Below are 17,127 nucleotides of genomic sequence, written 5' to 3'. Positions count from 1 at the left end.
AGTCCGCAATATGACGCGATTGTCGGCAGTTCCACCATTGGCTGATGTTATAATCACGATAACACCCTCATTATTACCTTAGTTGTTAATTTTGAGTTCAATAAGTAGATAATATGTATGTTTATATTTGTTATGCCGTTAAAACACCGAACAAACATTAATATTAGCACTTCCGGTCTCACCGACAGCTCGTCTGCTCGTAGTTGCATGGTTGCGTTCTCTTCACCATGTGCAGTGCCGAAATCGTGAATATTTCTGTGCTTTTGACCATCGCCGGTTGCCGTTGAGAGTGGCAGCCGTTCGAGTGTTGCCTCGTCAGCTGGAAACTGCATCGTCGGCACGTTCTCACGACCGACCGAGGCAGCGGTGCAGCATTTCTCCGATAACAATGCTGGCGCCGGCTAGCTTAGGATACCTGTGTTCGCTGTATGGCGAGAGTCCCGTTCGCTGTCTGTTCAGTATGTCATCGAGCCGTACCTCGGCGTATCCTCCCCGTAGTCTCAGGTTCCCGAGAAACCGCGACACCAACCAAGCAGACTCGCATTTTCACGGTAGCTGCAGACAGCCGGGGGATGTGTCCGTGCCGGCCCGATGCCCCACGATCCTTCTTCTAGGCTTCAGTTCTTTGTTGTCAGCACGCACTCGCTGTGCGCCCGCATCACGGTGTTAGAATAGGTTAGGTGTACCGACGTTCCGCCTCCGCCACGCAGCCTCCTCGCCGAACATGGGGACGCGCTTCGCGTTTTTTCCGACAGGCTGCGCTGGGTGTATCGAGGCTTCAGGTCAGCCGCTTCAACGGGGGCCGCGTCGCTTACAAAGCTGCATTTGCGACAACTCTTCAACTACTGGCCGTTCCTTTTTGATCAGGGTAACCGCACATATCAATCTGATTTGAAAGTAAATGCACAACATCAAGAAATTCAGTGGCGGTAGCCAACAGATGGAAACACATAGGAATATAGCCTCTCGAACAGCGATAATGAGTTTACAGGTGAACACGAATTTCAAAAATATTTTGGCTCGTGCACAAATAAGGCCACCGTGGCAAATTGGTTGAGGCCACCGCGACAAACTGGGTTAATAATAACATCTGGTGTTTTACGTCCCAAACCACGATATGATTATGAGAGACGCCGTAGTGGAGGGCTCCGGAAATTTCGACCATCTGGTGTTCTTTAACGTGCACTGACATCGCACAGGCCTCTACCATTTCGCCTCTACCGAAATGCGACCGCCGCGGCCGGAATCGAACCCGCGACAGCGAAAACCCCGTGCCCACGACCTTCGGGTCAGCAGCCGAACACCTTAGCCACTGGTCCACCGTGGCGGACCCGAACTGGGTTAGTCAAAAAGAAAAAGGTATTCCCTGAAAAAGAAAGCGGGGGAGGGGGGTTGACGTCTCTCTATATGAGTTTGTAAGAAGAAAGCAACACATTTGACAATGGTAGGTTAGAAATTCCTTTCATGGGTTGTCGTTGTGCATGCACCATATCGCATGGATTCAAGCAGCCGCCCACGGTGTTAGTTATTGTTCAGCCGCCTTTGAAACGTTTACACGTGCTGGCTGGCGCGTGTTAGTGAAGGTTAACGTCCGTTTACCGACCAATCCATCATGACTCACCATGTGCCATTCTGATTCTGCCTCTCGTTATTCGTCACAGACATGCTGTTTGTTGCAGTAGCAGAAGTAGAACTTTGTACCCTGCTGTGGGTGCACAAACGTGAAATGGTCGTGCCCGTTTCCTTTTCAGCGTCCTAACCATTTGCTTTCCAGTTTTCTTTCGGGAATGACAGGAATTGGGAGTGACACCATATTCCGTGACGTCACTGTCTGACCCGTTAAAACTAACACGCCCAACCCTACGAGGCCCCATTTGTCCACATACGTTCGCCAGTCGAAACGCCTGCCGCCTAAATGCTAGCCTATTTGAAATAGCTTATCCTTGTTCATCGTGCACATGTCCTTATTTACACAACTTACATTGTCCAGATGGGCAAGAAGTGCTCTTTGCCGCGATGCATCTCGGGCTACAAATCGTGCACGGAGCAAATTTGCTTTTCGCTGCTCCGAAAGGTAGTGACCGCTGAAAATGTGGCCACTGCTATTCCACGGAAAAATCGCGAGTTGCAAACAAGAAATTTTGTTTGTGAAAAACATTTTGATGCGCGATTTGTCACCAAATCATGGGAAGCGCTATTTAAAAGGAAACGTTCTTGTGAGGAAACATTCTTTCGTATCATTTAGCCGCACCATACAATACTCGAGCTAAAGCAGCTTTTTCTGGCAAAATATGTAAAATTCGTAGATCGTGCCAATACTGTGATAAATTCTTGGCGCACCATAACGTATATCTGGCAGTCTATTTATTTTGAACATGTCAAAGAGCGGCTTCGTAGTCATCCGGCCACAAGGCATGGTCGCCCACTTCATTGCATTCTCTTTTCAATCCTGTATTTTCCGACGTGGGAGCGGCGCGTCACCTGCTAGTGACGCCCCGAAAGACAGAGTTATTTTAGTACCATTACATCAAAGCATCCGTCTTCTCGCAAATGTTTACAGAAATTGCAAATAAGCGGTTCGTAGTAAAAGGATTCTGAAGCTCACTTGATCTCATATGCGAAATGCCCCTTAACATGACACCTGCTCTTTATATGATGCTGACCGCAAATACATTAAATAATATTTACTGAGGGCAAATGAGAGGTGAATTCAACACGCGTCACCGCAACCGCAGATTTACATTTGTAGACAAATGCGGGCACGATCGCCTAGGCCACGGGTGTTGCCGAAGCCGAAGAATGGTGTTTTGAGCTTCACGCCGCATGCCGAACCGTCATGCATAAAACCTACTAAGTCTTTATATCTAACTTATGTATATGGTATTACAATGCCACACAATCCTCACAGGGCCCTTGCGATATGCTAAACCGCTAAACACACGAATGTTAAGCGTCAGGTTTTGTGCTGGGTATAGCCAGGTGGCCACCGTCCCGCGCGCGCCTTCCTTTCGGCAGAAAGGGAAAGAGGTCCCCGATTTCTCCTCATTCCAATGCGCCGTCGCTCCACCTAACCTATTCTACACCGTGGCCCGCATTCGAAGAGCAAACAGCATCGAAGTACCGCCACTGGGAGAAGGGGTGCACGCAGACTTTGCCGTGTTGAATACGATTCAAGCGCGAGGCAGTGCGACGAGGCGGTGTATCGGGAGTGTGGGTCGAAACCCATCTCAGCTGTCATTCGTTCCAATGCGCATGCAAGTTTGCGTCGCATGGTTGGCAGAGCGATGAAAACACTACGGCAGTTTCGAGGTGCACACCCAACATTACCAAACCGAGTCGCAGTTTTCAAGCACGCGCGATACACGGTTGCCATGGGCTCCGCCGCTCGACGACGAACCGGCGCGAGCCGACCGGAAGTGGCGCCACAGACCACGTGTTGCGCCGAGACGCCAGAGAGAAAAAAAATGAAGAAAAAAAATGCCGCCGGCGCTGATGTCGCCCTTCTCGCACTTCCGCCCTTCCCTCCCTTCACGCCGCGCGCAGCTTTCGCGCGCTTGCTGCGTTGAGTTGAGGGAGAAAGCTGCGGAACGTGATCTCTATAATTTTGGTGACACCACTTAGACTTGACGGATTCTAAAAACTTTTGCGGCATATGACTCGTGAAGAGTCCATACGTCATACTGAGACTATTCAAATATAACTACGAAAGGTGTTGCAGGGCCCCTTAATTGTCAATTTCTCCTCCCGCCATGAATTTACGATCCTTTTTTTCTCCGGTATCACTCAAGCTAATGCCAACTCTCTTTCGGTCCGCGGGAATTATTGCCGCAAGCTACTGCAATCAGCAGGTTCCTTCTTTCACTCTACGGTCCTTTTCTTTTTTTTTTTTTTGGGGGGGGGGGGGGGGGGGTATTTCCCCGCTGCGCTGTTTCCCGAGTTGCGCTTATTTCCTTTAGTTTTTTCGGTGCTGTTGTTTCGTTCACGGTTTCGCTTTAAAGTGTTAGCAATCCATCGCATTCCCTCAAAATCTTTAGAGGAATGGGGTGACAGCACCTAATATATGTAGACTGCAGGCGTCACGCTTCATCGTCTTACACCCCGTTCACCGTGAAGTGGCTCCCTTCACCCTTATTGGTCCATCCAACCTCTCAAACAGAACACTTTCGATTTGCAGTCCCGCATGGTAGAATCAGCGAGAATGAGATGACGAAAGCGAAACAAAAAAGAACAGCGATTCAATCCTCTAGATTCAGTTTGCCAGCCTTATCTGCAATTGATGCCTTGCCGCTCGTCGAGGGGATGTTTTTTCACAATGAAATGCTGGCCCGTTGCATCTAAACTTTATGCAGTAGAAACGAAATCATGTGCAACGTGCATGGTGTCAATTTTTTCTTCGAGAACTAATTCAATTTTATGGTACATAAGCACTTCAAAAAAGTGGGGAAGAATGAAGCGTAAAAAGAGGTTTAGAAATATAGTCTTGTACCATCATTTTGCACACGAAAATAACGAAAAATACCAGACTGAAAAAAGCTACGAGATTCTACACTTGCGTCGCGTCCTCATATTCTTTCTTTCGACAAATTTTTTCGCCTGGCACACAAACACTGCGGCTCCAATTTCATTTCTCGCCGAAAGCTTCCGACCGTGCTATAAGACGCTTTGCGTTTGGTAGGTATCTCTCAGCTGGACTCGTTGTCGATATATTTGCATATAGTGTTGGACAGGTGGTATAGATGCAGCGAAGTTCACTGATTATGTTGGAATAAAGTTGACTGAGGGGCATCGATTCGTCGTTGGCCCTCGCTGTTTCTGAAACGCACCTATTTGCTTTTGCGTGGACATGCGTGGATCGTAATATTTTTGCTTGCGCGCATGGCAGGCGAGTTTTGGGACAGCTGAATCAGGTTCCGCTAAGGCCAACAAGATAGATAGGTTACCGCTTTTTGCGCTGTCCAATTCTTCAGCCACACATTTGGCGTGTGTTTGAGTAAGTCTTACCCGTCGCAATATGCCTTGCGGTTCTTATCCCAGAAGTGCACGCCTTCAGTGTAGCGCTTGTCCAGAAAGGCCTCCTGCGTACGTTCGTTGCCGTATTGCGTTTCGCCAATGCGCGGGGTCCACAAGCTGCCGCGATGACTTCGTGTGAGGTTGTGGTCCAGGCAGACATTGCCGTCCCGGGCTAAATTGAAGCGATATACGCACTACATGTTTTCTTTTGGCCGTATGCGTGCAATTCAGTCAACCCAGTAGCTCATGTATGTCCCATCTCCATCTTACTCACAGTAAGGTAGCCAATCAGCAGCCCTTCCTTTCTAGCTAAACTTTCTAGACAGCCCCCGCATGCTCCCTTTGTTTCTTTCCGTCTTTCCGTCTTTCCGTCCCTCTCCTCTCCTTCTCTTTCCTTCTAAGTACATTGTGTAGAAGAAGAATGAACTCTGTGGCAAAATTTCGTAAAGATTGGTCTCATTTTTAGCACTGCCTATTATCAAGTCACGTGCCAGCCAGCTCGTAAACGATCATTATATTAAAATAACTTCGAGTATGTCGTTGAGTGTCCTGTAAGCTCGAAGACCTAGCACACGCAACAACCGGTCCGGTGCAACGACTGAGAGAAACATTGCTCAGCTCTTTACGAAACACCTCTCGTATGACGTCATTCAGGCGCGAGCGAACAGTGACACTATGGAGTCAATATACGCGGAGACTTCAAAGACAGAGACACGTGCACAAAAACTCGCGCATTACCTCAGAGTGCTTGGCGGTGCGCCCGTGAGTGATAGCGCCAACCCACACCCATTTGTTCCACCCAGTCGCGCACGCCACTCTCAGCATCATCGCGTGCACGCCACGGTAACATCGATCTTCTCTCGTCTAGACGTCGCCTGTTAACATGTACCTTGCTTTCTATTAATCAATACGTCACACCCCGGAGACCCAGCTCCCATCACAGCTTCATCATAAGCTGCTTGTATGCACGAAGGAGAAATGTTTTGCTGTGGAATATAGTCTGCTTTCGCGTACAAACATGGGGTATCAATCGTTACCGACATATTGTGCTTCCATTCAATCATGCGCAATGTGAGTTCGTTCCGTGTACTGCGTTTTCGCAAGTCTGGCTGCTGACAGCGTACGCTACAGTGACCAAAGCTGCATGACTCCCTAAGGAGTCCGCTAGTTGAAGCAACATGCTCGCCTGAGCGAGTATGTACTTTGATTATTTCGGTTACTTCAACCACTTGTGGCATGTGAGGTTGTACTAAGAAAGTGTGAACTTTCCCGGTATATATCGTCGCTAGTCCTGACAATGGTCGGCTATTCGAAGTTTTGTAAGCACGTTCACAAACATTATGTTATGCTTAAACTCATGTATAACGATGTTCCGTGCCGTAGATTAATAAATGTTTGGCCTGATACATTGTGATACAAACTCACATTCTCGAACTGAAAATTTCGAAAACAATTGTTTTCATAATTGTGAGCAGTTCTTAAAGTTTGCCCTGTCTACAACTGTGTTTCAACGATATGATTTCAGGCATGGAAGATTACGCTTAAACATTTTGGGATTACGCTTAAACAGCTAAAGTAAAACTGTTGGGTCGTGGTCCCACAATTCGCCCCTTTGACAATGTCTGCAACATAGTCTTTTTCGCCCTTTAGCTGGCGCACTCTTCGTCGCGGACGTGTTGCATTGTTATTTTACGCGTGCCAACCTCGGCGCGTAGCCATGAAGTTTCGGCTACTTATCGCTGATACAAAATCCCCTCGCGTGAAAGAACTGCGCCCAAAGTGTCACTATGTGCACAGCATCGGCGTACCCTATATCCGGCGCAGAGCACTCCAGTGCGAGCTCAATTTCTCTTCCGTGTAATTTAAGCCGCACACAACAACCTGCATCCGGTCTAAGCTCCAATAATGTACCTGAGACACGCTTTATGTTATTATTCCTTGAAGTAACGTTACGCTATGTAGGTGAGAGGCATAGTTAACTTCAACTACAGATTTACGAACCGCGTATGAAGGGAGCTTTGAAGTTTTTAGTGCTTTGATAATTCTTACCGGCGGCGGCGCTCTCGTTTGCCTAAGGCTTGTCTCTTCAAACAGAACGTGCTCTCCTAGACTAACAAACTCTTGTTCACATTTGCATTGTAATACGTATCGCGACGAGACGAACGCCGGAACGAGAAGTTTGTAATCCCCCTGTTTATCTAGAAGTGTACTGTTTGCTACAAGATAAAAAAAATAGCTGTCGTGTTAGGAATTGTTTCGAGCCACCGAAGCGCGCTTCGAAATGAAGGCGTTCTGTGTGAACAGGCTCGGTTATAGAAGTTTATATCAACTATATATGCAACAAATAAATCAACATGCGTCTTCCCAGAATTCCGTTTGCCTTGATCGAGGTAGTCTGGAACAATACATGGATACGTATCTTAAATCTAGCGATATTGAGATACTTTTTTCGACAGCGTGCGAGCGGTTGCCGTTGCAGTAGAACGAGTAGGTAGACGTTTTAATTTTTATTCTGAAAACTTACGAAAGAAAGCACGCCTTGACTACTACTGCATCGGGAAAACAAATGCATTCGTGCCCTGTCCAAGCGAAGATGGTATGTAAATAAGAAATGCTGTTTACCGAAACGAACTACTTGCCGCAACTGTTACTGAACGAAGTTTATTGATGCCGTGAGACGGTAGATGCTTCATATACATGTTGTAGAAACGTAAGCACCTCAAGAAAGGTCACTGTTAGCAGTAACTATGGCCAGAAAGTGCAGGAAAAAATGAGGCTGGAAGTTGTAAACAGTCATAGTTTCAGAATGCTTACTTAAATTTATTTAGATGTGTACGTTTTTATCGAGTATACTCGGAATATCCAAAACTTTCATGTCAGTTACAATTGTTCGGCCATTAATTACATTGAATCACAAGTGATATGACACACTGCACACGACCTAATGAGAAAGTTTGCCTTGGCCACCAGCAAATGAAAGTACGGCTTCGGTCAAAGGCAGGAATGTTGCGATGTAGCACTTTGACAATTGAGTGCTTTTAGGTGGAGACATAGACATCCATGTAGTAAAAGCGCCCGAAAAACACTTGTGCGTTCAGAAACAATATTAGATAAGCAAAGGATACAAAACCTTCTGGCCACTAACAACATAAAACAAACCATTTGACATTTCAGAACCAATAGGGGCCCCTTGTTCACATTGAGGTTTTCTGGAACACATCCACGAACGAATGAACGAATCAGCGTGATAATGTTATCCACCACCAACGGCATGTGGTGCCACACTGTGAAAATGGCTCGTTACCGACGACGAAAGTTGAGAGCCTCAGCAGTAGCTGCCGGCACACAACGTGCTCGGAGGAGTGTGGAAATGGATACATAGATACATCTAGAAGTAACTTCGAAATGGCGTTACTGCGTTCGGTTCGTTTTGCCGAATGCACTGATCTGCACATAGCTTTGGAAGGTTTACAAACTTTTCTCGAAGTTCCTGAAGGGAGACGCTCAGGCAGGACAATGGAAGTGTTTTCAGTAGTTGGGTCGTCATCCCTCGGGCTTTCGCTCTTAAGCTTAAATTCAGCGTGGAAACAAAATGGCTCCCACAGCGCTGTCAAGCCCTTTCAACCTCCTCCACTTTCTTTTTTTTTCTTCTCTCGCTGCGCCGTTAAAATAAACTGAGTTGCCTAGGCTGAGAGTACGCTGCAGGCGTACGCCATTTTGAACGACACAGATTTTGGGATGGTTGCTTTGCTTATATTTCCAGGGCCCACTTCATCTTCATCTTAAGCGTGACAGTCGCCTTGGAACTGGAGCGGCAAATAGAAAATTTAAGTATCAAACCCCGTGCGAGGTTAACTTCAAGGCCTTTCAGATTTCTATTTCGAGGTAGCTAACACTACAGATGCACACGAAAAAGCTTTCCCGCTTTCGGAGCATTTCGCAGTTTTGCTTTGCTTTCAACACTAGAAAATCAAATGGGTTGTTCCTCTATACTGACGGATGGCTCAAATGTAGAATCGTTTTATTTACTGATTTTTAGAGATGTTTTATAAAAATTGGCTTTAAAATGGTGACTGCAATGCAATGACTGCACATTTTAAATTTCGGAGAGCGACTTCATTAAAACGGCATCTCTAATCTTGCGGTGTGAACATTGTTTCAGAACTAGCATTTTAATATCTGAATTCGAGTTCCTAACGGTGTTTTTAGTATGCTCCAGGGCTCAAGTTCACATGAACATTTTACATTCGAATCGCTCTTCCGCAAAAAATCTGTAGCCAATCCTTATTCATTATATGTCGTTACCGAAAACAGCAACGAATGGTAAGTAACACTAACGATAAAAAAAATCTGGGCATATAGGTTGCCTAGGCTATTCAACTATCTACCCCATTTAACACGGGCCCGTGATTACCAAATATTTTACATCAGACGCCAAGGCGATAAGAATGTTGCGTGAGATACAGTCATGAATAACTTTGAACAAAACTTTGGGATATTTTTAATAAAAAGGTCATTATGCAACATTTTGTACACTTGGCGCCAATCCATGTATGTGACAGCTAATTTAAAGGTAAAAATTTTACGCTTAAAGCACGGTGTTAGAATAGGTTAGGTGTACCGACGTTCCGCCTCCACCACGCAGCCTCCTCGCCGAACATGGGGACGCGCTTCGCGTTTTTTTCCGACAGGCTGTGCTGGGTGTATCGAGGCTTCAGGTCAGCCGCTTCAACGGGGCCGCGTCGCTTACAAAGCTGCATTGTGACAACTCTTCAACTGCTGGCCGTTCCTTTTTTATCAGGATAACCGCATATATCAATCTGATTTGAAAGTAAATGCACAACACAGAAAGAATTCAGTGGCGGTAGCCAACAGATGGAAATACATAGGAAATAGCCTCTGCGAACAGCGATAATGAGTTTACAGGTGAACACGAATTTCAAAATATTTTAGCTCGAGCACAAATAAGGCCACCGTGGCAAATTGGTTGAGGCCACCGCGACAAACTGGGTTAAATACATCTGGTGTGTTTACGTCCCAAAACCACGATACGATATTAGAGACGCCGTAGTGGAGGGCTCCGGAAATTTCGACCATCTGGTGTTCTTTAATGTGCACTGACATCGCACAGGCCTCTACCATTTCGCCTCTACCGAAATGCGATCGCCGCGGCCGGAATCGAACCCGCGACAACGGAACACCCTGCCCACGACCTTCGGGTCAGCAGCCGAACACCTTAGCCACTGGTCCACCGTGGCGGACCCGAACTGGGTTAGTCAAAAAGAAAAAGGTATTCCCTGAAAAAGAAAGCGGGGGTGAGGGGGGTTGACGTCTGTCTATATGATGCTTGTCAGAAGAACGCAACACATTTGACAATGGTAGGCTAGAAATTCCTTTCATGGGTTGTCGTTCTGCATGCACCATATTTCATGGATTCAAGCAGCCGCCCACGGTGTTAGTTATTGTTGAGCCGCCTTTGAAACGTTTACACGTGCTGGCGCGTGTTAGTGAAGGTTAACGTCCGTTTACCGACCAATCCATCATGACTCACCATGTGCCATTCTGATTCTGCCTCTCGTTATTCGTCACAGACATGCTGTTTGTTGCAGTAGCAGAAGTAGAACTTTGTGCCCTGCTCTGGGTGCACAAACGTGAAATGGTCGTGCCCGTTTCCTTTTCAGCGTCCTAACCATTTGCTTTCCAGTTTTCCTTTCGGGAATGACAGGAATTGAGAGTGACACCATATTCCGTGACATCACTGTCTGACCCGTTAAAACTGACACGCCAAACCAGACGAGGCCCCATTCGTGCACATACGTTCGCCAGTCGAAACGCCTGCCGCCTAAATGCTAGCCTATTTGAAATAGCTTGCCCTTGTTCATCGTGTCCTTATTTACACAAATTATATTGTCCAGATGGGCAAGTGCTCTTTGCCGCGATGCATCTCGGGCTACAAATCGTGCACGGAGAAAATTTGCTTTTTCGCTGCTCCGAAGGGTAGTGACCGCTTGAAAACGTGGCCACTGCTATTCCACGGAAAAATCGCGAGTTGCAAACAACAAATTTTGTTTGTGAAAAACATTTTGATGCGCGAGTTGTCACCAAAGCGCTATTTAAAAGGAAACGTTCTTGTGAGGAAACATTCTTTCGTATCATTTAGCCGCACCATACAATACTCGAGCTAAAGCAGCTTTTTTAGGCAAAAATATGTAAAATTCGTAGATCGTGCCAATACTGTGATAAAATTCTTGGTGCATAATAACGTATATATCTTGCAGTCTATTTATTTTGAATATATCAAAGAGCGGCTTCGTAGTCATCGGCCACAAGCTGTCGCCCACTTCATTGCATTCTCTTTCAATCCTGTATTTTCCGACGTGGGAGCGGCGCGTCACCTGCTAGTGCACGCCCCGAAAGACAGAGTTATTTATTCAATTACATCAAAGCATCCGTCTTCTCGCAAATGTTTACAGAAATTGCAAATAAGCGGTTTGTATAGTAAAAGGTTCTGAAGGCTCACTTGATCTCATATGCGAAATGCCCCTTAACATGACACCTGTTCTTTATATGATGCTTACCGCAAATACATTAATTAACATTTCGAGGGCAAATGAAGGGTGAATTCAACACGCGTCACGCAACTGCAGATTTACATTTGTAGACAAATGCGGGCACTATCGTCTAGGCCACGGTGTTGCCGAGGCCGAAGGTGGTGTTTATGAGCTTCACGCCGCATGCCGAACCGTCATGCATAAAACACTAAGTCTTTATATCTAACTTATGTATGATATTACAATACCACACAATCCTCACAGGGCCTTGCGATATTGCTAAACACGCTAAAACACCGAATGTTAGAAGCGTCAGGTTTGTGCTGGGTATAGCCAGGTGGCCACCGTCCCGCGCGCGCCTCCTTTCGGCAAGAAAGAGAGAGGTCCCCGATTTCTCCTCATTCCAATGCGCCGTCGCTCCACCTAAACTATTCTAACACCGTGGTTTAAAGTAAGGAAACATGAGACATATTTAAAGAAACACTGAAGTTGTTTGGTTTCTCAACAGCGAGACCAAGATACAACATCCGCGTTGTGATGAAGTGTGTTCGAGAAAAATATTAAAAATAAACGTGAAGTTAGTTTCAGCATCTTCCGAGCGACATATAAATTGATGATGAAACTTGAGCGGAGTTGACTCTCACGATATTTTCGGGACACCTAGTAAGTGCAAACACAGCTAGCGCATGCACACTGTCAAATCAACACTTGTTCGTCATCTAGCTTCTTTTTTTTGTAGTAAATTTTTTCTCCTGTCAGCTTGGCTCTTTCCGTGACTTTCTTCCCCTTAATTTGTTTGCGTGCGCAGTACGAGTGATGTTCGGTGATAGGCGTAGGCAGTTTGTCATCGATGACTTTTGCGAAATTTTTCTTACGCTGTTCGCGTCTGCGATGCGCCGAACATCGATTAAGGCACAGCCGCAGGGCATCTTCTCTCGCGAAGTGTCGTTATCCTGACGCCTGGCAATTTTTCTTCAAGTTCACACTTTCTTTTCTTTTGCGAGGCAGGTTGATTGTGGAGGAGATTGAAATGCACGGTTTACTTGTTACGCTCATGCCAGTATTTTCGAATTTTTGTGATTCTTTGTTTTTTTTAGTTTATGCAAATAATAAACTGTGCCTTTCCGCAACATTTGCTCGACGCAAGTCCTCACAAAGATGACAAATCTATCATATTCTTGCCACAGGGGCATATGGAAATACTTTGCAGCTATCTTACTATGTCTCACCTTTTCTTTTTTCTTGTCTTAAGAAAAAGAAAAAGACAATATTTTGGTTACGCGGATGGTCAAAGTATAGTTGATGAGTGCCTAAGGGCATCGTTTTTATGCGTATCAATGCAGGTTACGAAGTCATCAGGTCGTGTGACGCGTTCTTTCATCAGCCTTTATCCTTCTTGCATGCGCTACAGATGTCATACGGTCATGGTAACAACTCACGCTAAAGGCTTCCATACTGGTAAGATGCTTTCGTCACTCAATAAATAACTCGAAACTACATGGTCGCACCTACGGGTATATCTTGAACTGAACCTATGAACTTGATTTTTAGAACACGTCTTCGAGCTCGTCGTTTTTTACGAGTTATCACAAAAGCCAGGAATACGGACCAAAAAGTAAGGGGTAAATTTTAGGGGCATATTTTTGTTTTCCAATCCTATACGGCCTGTGGGTATGACCTCATAGGTAGGCAGCTACAATGCATGAAATGTCCTTTCTCATATATGGAAGTAACTTCGTAAAACTTGGAGGATGCTTGAGCTTCGCTTTCAAGGGTAGAACTCGATAGCGCAATCGGGCCCCGTTCGCATCGCCTACCCAAGTGTTGGCCTAGCTTCGGTTCTTGGTAAATGCCAAACTGTGCCGCAAGGAAACGAAATGCGTCTCTGTGCGTAACATTGGCCGTTTCAAACTATCGTAGAATGCCTACTGCAATTGCAGTTGTGAACTGCCCACCATGCCATAATTCTTCCTTTTGCGAATCACCGAAGGGCCGACATCGTGTTTGTAAGGAAATACGCGAACTTACGCAGCTGCTCACTTTATTGATGCTTTGCTGATGATGATTATTAAATATGTCTGAGCGCTTTGTAATGGGTGGGCCTTTAAAACACCCGCTCATTGCACAATTCAGATAGTTTGACGCCTGGAGTGATTCTACGCTTCTGCCACGCAATATTACATGCGTTAAGGAGATTCCTCCCACTACATGGCATTCATATAGTGTTTGTTTTTTTCGGAAACAGTTTCAAGCAATAGAGTGGCTTCGTGGTATAACACCTGCTTGCCACGCATAAGGCCTGGGTTCGATTTTCACTCGAACTGAATATTTTATTATTTTATTTTAATTACAGCTTGCTCGATTGTTCTCTCACGGACAACGCTGATTTTTCGCTCACAACCACGACGCGGACGCCGACGCCGACATCAACGCCGACACCGGAATTTCTGTGAAACGAGCTCTCTAACGCTATCGCGTTATATACTTTTAGAAACTGAACCTAACACAACTCGCAGCATGAAAATAAATTCACGCCCTTCCACAAAACTTATAATAGCTTCTTTCGTTATTTAAAACCGTGACCTATGCAGCAACAACTGTAGGATGCACCGTTGCTTACGTCGATTGAGATAATAGCGAATTTACACCATAATGGCGTGATGGAATGTCCTGCTAGGCAAACAAATGTAATGGAAATATTTATTCTCCCCATTACTCTGCACTGTCATCGTGCCTTCGTCACCATTTCCTGGCGCACATACTCGACGCAGGATGCCACGTCGCCCTGCCTCGCATCGCGCATGCGTAAATGGGATGCGGCAAGCATGCGACGCATCATTAAATACGGATTACGGTGCCGTCCCTTGCGGCCATCTCTTTATACGGCCGGTAGCGACCGTTGCCTGCAAAGAGGCAGTTTTGCTTACAGCTTTGCTTTCTGGCTTTTCTCTATGGCCTCTTCTCTTATCCGTGTATTTCTGCAATGACATCAAGCACGTACTCACGAGGGATTTGTTAGGCTCTGTATATATTACTAAGAAGGGGCTCTTTTAATGAGCCTCCTTCAATTGAGATGGTGCTTAGTAAGTTTTTGCTAGACAACGCTGGCACGTGGTCACACTTAAAACACTGCTCTGTACTAGTGCGTCTTCTCTGGGCTTAACCAGTTAAAATTTATCAACTAACACAGTCGTATGGTCTTCACATATTTGAAGCACACAATGTAACGCTTCTTTTTCTCTGTCCACTCGACCTGTAGTTTTTTTTTTTTAATGAGCGGAGCTTGATTACATGCCGTCCCTCACTCGTCACTTCCATATCCTCGCTTCTTTTGTCTGCAGTTGCATGAGACGGTGTCACGTCAGATATATTGGTGGATATACACACGAAAGCGCCTGATTTCCCGTTTTCATGCTTAGTAGTACTGATGCTAATGTTTGGGGACAAAAAATATTAAAGTTAGCGGCAGTTCCCACTGCTTGCGTAAAAACAAAAAAAAAGGCAGCTGCACAATAAAATGCCAAGCCTGAAGGCAGTGCGTAGTTGGGAGGCCCTCTATGTTTTCTATATTTTTCTCTTTGTGTCTTCATCTCTTTCTTTCCTTTTATCTCTTCTCACGTTTTTTCGATGTCTTTTTTCTGTGTTTATTTCTGTTTTTTCTTTCTATTTCTGATCCTTCTATCTTTCTCTCTCTTTCTTTCTTCTTTCTCTTTCTTTCTATTTCTCACTCCCTCTTTCTTTCTATCTCTTTCTCTTTCTGACTATATATTTCTCTCTCTTTCTATCTTCCTTTCTGTTTCTGTTTTTCTTCCCTTTCTTTCTATTTCTCTATCTCTCTTTCGTTCTTCTTTATGTCTCACTCTCTCTCCTCCTCCTTTCCTTCCTCCTCATCCTCACATATCTCATCCTCACCCTTACTTTCCTTTCCCTGCGCTTGGTATACTATACTATACAAGGGTATGTCATGCTCTGCTAGCGTGCCCTGGATAGCCGAGTGAATACGATGCTCGCATTGGATCGTGGATACGCGGGTTTGGTTCCCACCTCACAAAACTTTTTTTTTGCCAACAATTTCTCTCTTTCTCTTTTCTTTCTAACTTTCATTTCTTTCTCTCTATTTCTTTCTCTCTCTCTCTCTGTACTCGTTATCTTGCCCATCAGAGTTATTGCAGGCCACGCCGGATAAATCAGTGCACGTGTTCTGGGTGCGAAGCAGAAGATAACGAAGAGTAAGAAGAGGGTGAAGATAGCTCGTGTCGGTTCGTGATGATCATCATTTCTGTTCACCCGTCACGGACCGATGCTCGGCCTAAACAGCTTCGGTGTTAAAAACATTCGCCAGTACAGCAGGAGCGCATAACGTAAATAAACGAAGTATTAGCGTTTTCCCAGCTAAACTTCTCCTGCACCTAGCAGAGTCCGAAACTAAGGAGAATGTACGAGAACCCGTACTCCTCGGCAAAAGTTGTTTACCATCATAAATGCTTCCCTTAATGCAAGAGGAATGTAAGCCGGTCTACTAAAGCAACTCTTATACGCCAGGATGAACTCTCAGCTGAAATGCGGACAAGACGCAGCTTAAGTCAGTCAAAGGCAGACTTCTCTACCGTCAGAAACGTACCTGAAGAGCCTAGTAGAAAGAAAGAAAGAAAGAAAGAAAGAAAGAAAGAAAGAAAGAAAGAAAGAAAGAAAGAAAGAAAGAAAGAAAGAAAGAAAGAAAGCCCACTAAAGCAAGGTACGTTTACTGTCATGCACACCCCGCTTCTTAATTGACTAACGAAAAAGCTTGTAGCCTAAGGCGCTTATACCTCCAATGTGCCCCAAAGTATGATGTTTAGCCTTAACTCACCAAGGCTGCTTGTAATATTCTGCTGTTTCTTGGTCACAGTTATGGGACACCGAGCTTGCTTCGCACGAACCGTGGCACTCGGTGAACTTCTTCCTCTTTTTCTTCTCAGACTATGTATTGATCCTTCGCCGCCCCCTCCCAAATCTTTCTGCACCTAACATGGTTTTGTACTGCCTCCGTCATCGGAGGCATTGCAAGCTTTCTGCACCTCACCGGTTTTGCACTGACTCCGTGATCGGCCCACCTTCGACTAAGCGACGATATCATGGGATGACGCCATCATGTGGCGCCACATTATGTGACATCATAGTGACGTCACGATTACGTCTTATGGCGATATCATCACGTGATGGTAATTTTGTGCATCACTCGTATTGGCGCCGACGCCGCGGGACGCCGACGCCAATGATCAATGTTCGCGTTTGATGAGGCATATGAGGCTTTCGCCTTAAAAAAAAACACTTGGAATATAACGTCATGTAAATACCTTCATCGGGAGCCTACCAGCGTGCACCGCAAATATTTAAAACGAACTTAACGCCTTATGCAAATATTTTGAAATTTGTAGTATAACTTCACTAATGTGCTAACCAGTCGAATTTAGGCTGCTACCGTCTGTGAAGGCAGGAAAGAGGAAATGCACGGAGCTTTGACTAAACCTAATCCAACATTGTTACCTGACATGAAGGAATGTGGAAAGGGAGGGTGAGTGGAATA

General features: G+C 45.5%; 1 non-coding gene across 1 annotated transcript; it reads right to left on the bottom strand.

Moving 5' to 3' along the window:
* Nucleotides 1–5,373: 5,373 nt before the first annotated feature.
* On the bottom strand, nucleotides 5,374–5,460 carry LOC119392072 (small nucleolar RNA SNORD62). The gene has a single exon (XR_005183664.1). It is a non-coding gene; the product is annotated as a small nucleolar RNA SNORD62 (small nucleolar RNA).
* Between the last annotated feature and the right edge of the window lie 11,667 nt (nucleotides 5,461–17,127).

This window comes from Rhipicephalus sanguineus, chromosome 4 (assembly GCF_013339695.2).
Source record: "Rhipicephalus sanguineus isolate Rsan-2018 chromosome 4, BIME_Rsan_1.4, whole genome shotgun sequence".
Lineage (NCBI taxonomy): Eukaryota > Metazoa > Arthropoda > Arachnida > Ixodida > Ixodidae > Rhipicephalus > Rhipicephalus sanguineus.
Note: the sequence above shows the minus strand (reverse complement) of the source record. Positions and strands in the feature narration are given on the sequence as shown.